A 9,210-nucleotide genomic window follows, 5' to 3' on the forward strand; every position below is an offset into this window, starting at 1 on the left:
TAAACTTCTCATCCTTGCCCGTAAAGATGACAAATGCTCTTATGACAAAATTCCTCCAGCTTCACTGCTTGTCCTGTGTCTTCTACTCAATTATATTGCTCTGCTCTCAAGAGACAACACATCCACCCCCTCTCACTCCTCTTTGCAATCTCTCTTTTACAAGAATAACAATTATTTTTCAATCCACTGGAATCAAATTGCTGTGTCTCTCTCCAGCCTACTGCTTGTGAACCTTGCTCACTATTTTTTTTCTGAGCCAAGCAGATGGTATGTAAGAGCTAAGAAAGCCAAAGTTTAGCACAGCGTTTGATATCTGCTCTCTGCTTCTCCTTTGCGTGCCTGTTCATAAAGTTAACTTCTTGGGGAGAGGCTGTTAGCAAAGCTCTCCCCAAATGCTGCTTTCATACACATCCAAAGCCTTTTGCCTTTCAGAAAGTGAAAACAGATATCATTAATTTAAAGTACTTGGGAGGACTTTGTTTATTAAAAACACCTCCCTTTGGAGCTCACCTTGGCTGTAGCTTATGAGTACTGCAGCCTTGCRTGGCTTGTTCCTTTAGCGGCTAGCAGCGCTCAAGAGGTTCCTGTTCTCGCTTCCTTTCTGAGGAGAAAGGCCCCACGTTTGCTCTCATGAGACCACGTGCRCTGGTGGTGGTGTTTCTGCTGACTGAGCCTTGGGACCTGCCTCAGCGGGGTGCAGCCGGYGGATGCACCAGCTCCCCAGTCTCCGCGTTTCCCTTGGCGAAGAGCAAAACATGGGAGAAAGGGTCAGGAGCTCAGCTCAGGGTCGGGAAGGGCAGAATTTGGGTCTTTTTTGGCTTTTTTCCCCGAGGCACTCCTTGCTTAAGCAAGCCTGGGGGAGCGCCTCCTCCAATACATGCATTTTGTTATTGAAGGGGAAGAGAAATATGGATGGAGAGAACTGGGCACTAAGTTCCCCACTAAGCAATATTTAAGCTAGCAGGTGGCGGTGCGTGCGACCTGCCGGTAACCGCGTGAAGGTGGCCTCACCACCACACCGCTGTGCTGCGAGGCAGCTGGATTTGCTGCCCTACAGCTCCCTCTGCTTTTGAACCCCCATCACCTCAATAAAATGAAATCCCACCCTTTGCATGAGGATTTCGCCGAGGGCAGTCTTCAAGGCTGTGAGACTTTCCCATCTTGCATATGCCAAGCTGTGGCTGCCCTTGGTTCAGCTTTGCCCATTTTTAAGAGGATATATTTTGCATCACACTATGCAAAAGAGGTAAAAAGACAAAAATAACTACCAAGGTATTGTTTTCCAGACTTTCATTGTAGGAACCGTGAGCACTTGGTTCAGTTGAAATTCTGGCCTTTTCCATTAGTGATTTAGCTGTACTTTTATGCATTATTCTTTTTATGCTTTGTATGTTTTCTTTCTAAGTTTTCCCACAATGTTTCTTTCCAGGGAACTACAGGACTCCATAGAATAGGATTATCATTATTTATCTTTTTTTTTTTCCCAGACGTTAGGATTTTAGAAAGAATAACTGTCCTAGCAATTCCACAGGGATGTGTCATTGCAGAAATTATGGCCGCTCAGCGGGAATGCCTACCGCAGCTCCGTGGCCAGGACCGGCCCTTCGCTACTTCTACAGCTCCGTAACTGCGCGATTGCCAAGTCTAACAGCAGATGGGTCCTGAGTACCCCGGGGATGCTTCTCTGACCCTGCACGCCTCTGCCCGTTCACCAGGGAGCGTAAAGCCCAGCCGTGCTGCTGGCACTGCTCTGCTGGGACATCTGAGGGTTCAGGAGAGGACAAGGAGCCGATGAAATCCATATACCCACCCCATGAGGTTGTTTTCTCCAAGAAGTGTGTCCACRTGGTCACAAACAGGGACAAGGAGCTATTCGCTGATTTTTTCCGAAAATGTCTTGGTCCAAGCAGCTAGCAGGAGGGCTCCAAAGATCAGACGCAGAACTTGTCTTCTTGCAGGTTCCCTTGCCTGTGTTTTTGCCCATATAAAGCACTTTGCACACGCCAGTGCTCCTTCGGAAAGCGAAAAAGCAAATCCCAGTCAAATAAACAAAAGCTGTGAATCCTTTAACCTCCTGTGCGCAGGCTGTGGAGATACTCCACACCAGCAAGGTCATACGTGAGCACGCTTGCCTGCCTCTTCTAGGGAAGCAGGGTAACTCACACCTTTACCCGCAGTTACAGTTAACAACGAAAGTCATTTTCTTCTGGAAACCACTTGTGTGGCCTTTGAGAAGAAAGCAAACCTCTGGTAATTCTGCAATCTGACGGAGATGTTACTCTCTCCTGCCCTCGGGCTCTCTAGATCTTTTATCTTATCAGCTTCAGCAGACTCGTGATGTGCCAAGTGACAAGCCCTGGATGTCTCGGTACCAGCTTTATCGGACCTTGACTCTAGCGTTTCTCCTTGAGCAGTAAGCAATGCTCTCCTCCTTCCTGCCTGGACACCAGTGCTGCAGCTGCCCCTGCTCGCAGAAAGCTCTTCCTTGCCCAAAGCGCGACGCTCTCCCCGGCCTCCTCGGCTGCCTCCTCCTGTGCTGCTCCCGGCCGCCCACCTGGGCTGCTGCAGAAAGCGGGGGGTTCGGGAGGGTCGCCCCGTCTGCGCCTTCTCAGCTCGCGCGGAGAGCCGGTCCAGCAGAAAAGCATCTTGCTGCTTTGGSGGTGAGTTTGCTGTTGGGTTAACAGCGCTTTTTGCTCGCCGGGTGGCCGTGCTGTCATCGGAGGAAGGAGAAGGGCAGAGCAGAGCCTCCGGCCACGGCGAGGGCGCCCTGCAGTGGGAGCGGGCTGATGCGAGGCGGCTCGGGGCGCAGGCGTCCCTCGGCAGCGAGCGAAGACGCCCTGCAGCCACCCGGCTCCTCTGCCCTCCGGACGTGGGTCCCTGCCCAGACCCAGAGCAGTGAAATGGTCCYGTTAAAAAAATAAAATAAATAAACGCCGATGCCTTCCCAGGTCTCCAGAAAGCCTCATAGATCCAGCCGAGGGCCCAGCAGAGGCGAGAGCTGGCGCAGCCCGAGGCAGCGACTTTAATTAAAGAACCTCTTCACGATCCGCAGTGAATTAACAATTTCCCCATGAATCAAGGAATTAAGGTTTCACTTCCCTGGCCAAGAGAGAGAGGAAGCCCAGCAAGCTGGACGGGTTGTTCCAGCCCCTCGCTCTGCTCCCAGCCGCAAGCAGCCGCTCCACGGACCCGCTCGGTAGCTGCTCTCCGAGCACAGGGCCAGGGCGCCCAGCTCACACCGCCCCTCCGGAGAGGACGCGGTAGAAGAAGAATCTCTTAAAATTCTAGTTTGCTTCTGTTCTCTCCCTGTCTGCTGTGGGAACACGTGTACACCCTCATCCACCCCATGTAAAATCATTTCCAATACAGCCTCGAGCCTCTGAGTTACTGTTTGACTTCCCCATTTCCTAAWTTTGTAGAATTTAAGCTTACAGAGAGCATCTCCTAACAGCAGGCATGAAAATTCCTCTGGTTGTTCCCACACTGAACCAGTAACTTGGATTTTTCTGAAGCATTTGCTACAAACCCGTCTCACAGATTTACGTGCACCTAATTTGCGTAAAGAAAACGCAGGTTTGCACAGCRTCTCACCGGCTCTTTGCGAGCGCTGCTGTCCGGTTCGCATACGCAGCAACGCTATTTGCGTTCGGAATGAGACGSACGCAGTTGCAAACACGATTGTACGTTCTTGCCTTTAAAAAGTCGGCTTTTCTGGCACCCAATACAAAACACAATTCTGGCACTTGCAGATTCCTTGGATAATCCGGCAAGACGCAAGAGTGTGTAAGCCAAATTAGTTAATCTATCTTTGTTGACTATAAGGTAGAACACAGAGTTGCAGAAGCCCAAGATTACTAGTAAATTCAGATATGACACAGGGGTATTTTTCAGCTGAAAAAAAAATCTTTCAATAACGCACGAGCCGCCCCAGCCGCCCTGAGGAGGGTGGCACGGGCAGGAGCRCAAGGGATGGAGAGCCAGGGCTCCGACTGGCAGGCTGGGAGCCAGGCTGCGCTGACGTCTAGCACGTAGCCTCAGGAACGCTTCCAGAAATGAGAATTTCTGAGCAGATGAGCCAAGCTTCTCCCTCACGTGTTCCCAAGCCGGCACTTGTCTACCAAAACACAGGCTGCCGTGTGTTTGTGGAGCGAAGCTGGGCAGCAGCGCGGATGTGGGAAAGAGGATGTGAGGAGGTGACCTGAGGGCTGCGGATGGTTATGGACGCAGGCAGGAATTTCCCGGGTTGTGCATCTCTGTGTCACTCCAATATTTACTTGAGCAACTTTAACTGTTTCCTAATTGTCCCAAATTTCCGAGCTTTTTCAGTGCATTTGCACAGCAAGGGTAGAGTTGTTGGCTTCTCGACCRGTCCTGCTGCTCTCAAGCCAGGCATCTCCCCCAGCGCACCCTCGGCTCCGTTGCAGCCCCGGGTGGTGGCCCGTCCTGGTGGTGGCCCGTCCTGGTTGCTCACCTTCAGGCACTTGCTCCTCGCCCGTGGCACCTCCGTGCCCCACGGCTGCTGGAGGAGGATTCCTGCGCGGGTCCCAGCACCYGGGCAGGGTTTCAGATGAAACAGGGCTGGGACGGGGAGTCTCCCTCTCCCAGCCCCCAGACTAGCTGTTCTTCAGTGTTTAATCAAAATGAGGATGAAGCAGGCCCAAACGACTCCTTTAGGACAAATACATTTACAAAGTATAACTCTAGGTTTGCCAGCGAGGCTGCTGAGAGTGGCCAAAGCTTTGCAATGGTGCAATTAGAGTGTTCTCTTAATTAACTGCTATTTTTTTTTGGCTAGGCTACTCTGTCCATCTGTGTGATTCACTGAGAATGAGTTTACTAATGTCTGTCATCTGCAGAAATAAAATACGTCTACTAATCAGGGAATTGCATGAGATAGTCCAGAACTTGTTTCCTCCTTTTATTGTCTTCGGTGACAACAGTGCTCTGAACAGTTCCTAGGATCCTCTGTTAAAGAAATAAAAAAAATAATAATAATTCTGTCAACTAACTTTCCCCCAGTGCCAGTAATTCAGCATTACCCTTTCCAGTGGAAGGGCTGTTTTGCAGGACTGCAGGTCGTGTGCACAGCAATCCCCATGARGACAAACCCCAGCACTCGCTGTGGCCCCGTGGCAGCTGGCGATTGCCACCACCATGAGGAGCAAGCATTTAAGTGTTTCCTAGTGCCTTTAGGAAATAGGAGTTTCTGCCTGCTAAACTCAACAATTTGCTGGATTTTCAGTTGCAGGGGTTGTTTATCCCTCAGCCAAAGATAATACACTATTTCAGTTTACAGGCCTGAGCAAAACCCAGTTTTCTTAAAACAAAACAATCCCCAAATATCATAAAAACATTAAAAACATTCCCAGCCTCAAACCAATGGAGCCTTGGAAAACAAATAACACTAAGCTGAAAGCATATTTGCAAATATTTTCTTCTACTGTAACTCCAGTCACTGGAAAACAATTTCTGTGATTTGACCTCAAGGGAAGACCTAAATTGGACTCAGATTCAGAGGAAGCATCACAAGTGTTTTTGGAGGAATCGGTTTCCACAGAAATTGGGTGGAGCAACAGATGTGTGTCCTTCAGGGCCCCAGGGACAGACTCTTCTGGGAAACCCTTGTTGAATCTACTCCAAAACAGTAGCAGTAGCACATCAACACAAGAGCTTCCTCGCCCGCTCCCGGGAGCTGCTGCAGGTAGCAGCTCACCAGGGTCAGCAGCTCCCCGTGCCCAGTGCCCATGGCTGCCGCTAGCAGGACCATGGCTGAATGCACCGATGGTGAGGAGATGCCATCCCAGCCTGATTTAAGACCTGCCAGTCCTCAGGAGATGACTTTTTTTCCCACACATCAGCTTGCCAGCTGCCCAAGGACTGGGACACACATTCCCTGCACATGCTCCTCTCCTGCCTTGCCCAGGCTAAGGGCTCACCAAGAAAAAAAGCCCTGCTTTTCTGTTGGGCCTGCCTGGCCACCAGCCACCTACAGTGAAGCAGAGTTTGGCCCCCAGCCGCATTATCATACCTACCTTAGCAATATGGACTCACGGAGCCTGGAGGGAGAAGCACGTGGGCTACACGTGGTGCTATGCACAAACGTGGTGCCCTGCACCCCTCTCTGTATGCAGCAAATGCTATTTTCCTCCCATGCAGAAGCAACTRATAAAAGTGCAAATTGCATTAGCACAAGTGCCCTAGAAACTGCTGTGCAGGATGCCCAGAGCCCAGCCAGGAGGTCGGGCTGCAGCAGTGGGCTTGGGCACGTCTGCAGGGAGCTGCCTTCATTGCTCTTAGACCTGGGACTTCCAGGGTGAAGCGAGGGAGTGAAGGGACCAGACACTGCCCGGGACGTGTCCAGCTCGTGTTTCCCCAYGGGCTGGCAGGGCTGGATGCAGAGCAGCTCCTGCAGCTGCTTGCATTTTCCATGGGCACCTCAGTGCTACCCCGGTGCCTTGGTTTGCTGTAGAAATGCGCTTGCTGCTTAGTAAATGGTCATACGTGTAGGATGCAGCCCAAACTCGAGGAGCTGGTCCCTACCAAGAGACCACAACAACTGGCTCACTCTCCCAAGGGAGGAAGCTGAGGACATGGTTTTCTGCCTTCTTACATGCTTCGAGGCTTTTATTTGCTTGTTCTGCCTCAGCAGCAAGGACGGTTTCACACCGTCTGGCCAACACCTAGTTTTCTACAGAAAATAAACCAGTAGAGCCTAAAAAACAAACTAGCAGCAGAACAGAGCAGATGAATTCTTGGGGCAGCGTCACGCTCTGATTTGATCTCTCTCTGAAGAAAGAGAGGCATCAGAAACAATGTGGAAGGAAACCAGACAAAAGCCTCAGAAGACACTCAGTCATATGTGAAATACAGGAAATATGCATAAAGTAAAACTTGTATATCTGTATCTTGACCTGAGGTTGAAAAATAGACTCTTTTCCCATGCAGAGCATAGACGATAGCATCTTGTTGATCATTTATGATTTTGCCTCTTGCTTTCCTGGAAAAGCCAGTAAAARTTTCCCATACAGGCTTAGAGACTGTCCCGTGCCTCTTGCTCTAGCTAACAAAGTTAAATAGTCGGCTATAATTATRAAATTCAAGATCAGACTCTAGGAGTAAGGCTATAAATAATCTGTTCTTTATGTACGTGACTGACACACAAGTATGAAGGACAAGAAATTATTAAGAAAAAAAAGGGAGATCATAGGATATGAATGAAGCATAATTTAGATAAATGGATGCAAGTAAAAAAGAGGATATTTAGTAAGCAAAAACGCCATCTGCAGTGGGAAGAGCTCCTCGCCCTGGCAGTGCATACCAAAGCAGGGGAGGAGAGGTCATTAGATGGAGACTTCAAGATGTAATCAAGACAAAGCGCTGGACAAATAATTGCAGTGAAAAAAACCACTCTGCATTGATGGAATGAAATATGCTTTTCAACGGAAATATACTTAACTTTATGATTCAATTAGCTAAGTAAAGAGAAAACAATATCATGSCTTGGGAATAGAATAACGCAGGAGGGTAGGGTTTAGCTCTGAAACGTAGCTGTGACAACTAGGGGCACAGGGAAGCACCGTCTGTGGAGGAGGCATCAGCATCGCATCCGGTGGTTCTCCAAGGGCAAAGCAAAAAAAAAGAAAAAAAAAAATCACCTTAAGTTGTCAGGAACGAGAAGCAAAGGCTCTGTCCCGGCAGCGGGCGGGAACCGCGCACCGCGGGAGCGGAAAGCCGAGGAGCTCGGCGGCAAGCTGCCGCGCCGCAGCCGAGGAGAGGATTCCCACCGCCCGCATCGCCGGAGCCGGGCTGCTAGAGCGCCCGGGACGTCGGAGCAAGCGCAAGGTGGCTCGAACGAAAGCAGATCTCCAGCCCCAGATTGCCCACGGGTTGAAACCCAAGTGAGATTTCCATTAATTTTTTTTTTTTTGAAGCTAGTTCATCCCTCATTTTTAAGAATCACCACAGTTTCTCTGTGCATTTTGTCTGCAATTTTGATACATTCAGTTCATTAAACACAAGAAATCATGCAATAAACAGTTTCTCTGGTTCTCTGCAGGAAAATCTTTTCTGTCTCACGCAAAAAAGGCCCCAGAAATCATTCAAGACACTTGCAAGAATGTCTTATCCCCGCACTTACTGGCCACAGCCCACATTAGCACTGCTTTTCCCCAGTATTTGCCCTCATTAAAAGTGTTTTTTTCTTTTCTATAGCAAAAAAAAAAAAAAAGGTGAATAAAGGCAAGAATAAACCCAAATTCATTTTTTTCTTTGATCCTAAGCTATTTGGAAAGGYAGAAGCTGGAAAGCTGCTTGAGAAATTCTGCAGAATACACCCACGTTACATGTTTCCACTTTTACCCTTCCACATTTCACCGAGCGGCAAACGTAAACCATGTCCTCGCTAGCAAATTCCTTGGAATAGTCTTGGCTGCGCGTGGCCAGGGAAGATCAGCAGCTTCCTTGGCCAAGGCAGAGATCCCCTCGCCTCGCRTGTCGCCTGAGGACGGCAGGTTACGCCGGGAAGGCGGCTGGTTTGGATTTGGAGACTTCAAAAGTCCCTCCCTCCTGCTGAAGGACTCTCGTCCTTCTGCTGCTTGAAGCCCTAAAGCAGCAGGGAAAAGAGGAGCTCTTCGATTCCTGGTTCTCCGAGGTTCAGGCTCTGCTGTCTTTCCACCTGGAGAGGCACAAAGCACAAGGTAGCACACCTCCCTTTCCGGGCAGCCGGGACAGTGGTTTATCCGGTTTTGAACTTTCTGATGAACTTCTCCAGGCTCTGCGAGGCTGGTGGGAGATGCTGAGGAGGACAAGGAGAAGGACAAGGCACTGCGGAGAAGCTAGATGATGTAACCGAAAAGGTGCTGGAGAAATTCATGCACTCTGGGGATAATAAGATGGGAAATGGCAGAGTGAGGCATACAGACAGGATATGCTCCACCAGTTTGATAAATGAAGGCCTTGGCTGAAGACCAGATAGCAACCACTCTGATTTCTTAAGAAACCTAAGAAAAAAAAGAAGCTAACAAAAAGTAGGCTTTTTTTAAATTGTAAATCACTAGACTAAGAAATAGCTGCACATATAAATAAACCAGAATGGCCCAAAGACCTGCAGCAGTTGACACTGCTTTAGAATCAGATAAAGATCATCAAGGAATAAAAATTAGGACTTGTTTAGGACCCAACTGCAGAGTTATTTAAAGAGAAAACCATCTT

Source organism: Rhea americana, unplaced genomic scaffold (assembly GCF_003343005.1).
Source record: "Rhea americana isolate MKP2758 unplaced genomic scaffold, rheAme1 scaffold_125, whole genome shotgun sequence".
In the NCBI taxonomy this organism is placed as follows: domain Eukaryota; kingdom Metazoa; phylum Chordata; class Aves; order Rheiformes; family Rheidae; genus Rhea; species Rhea americana.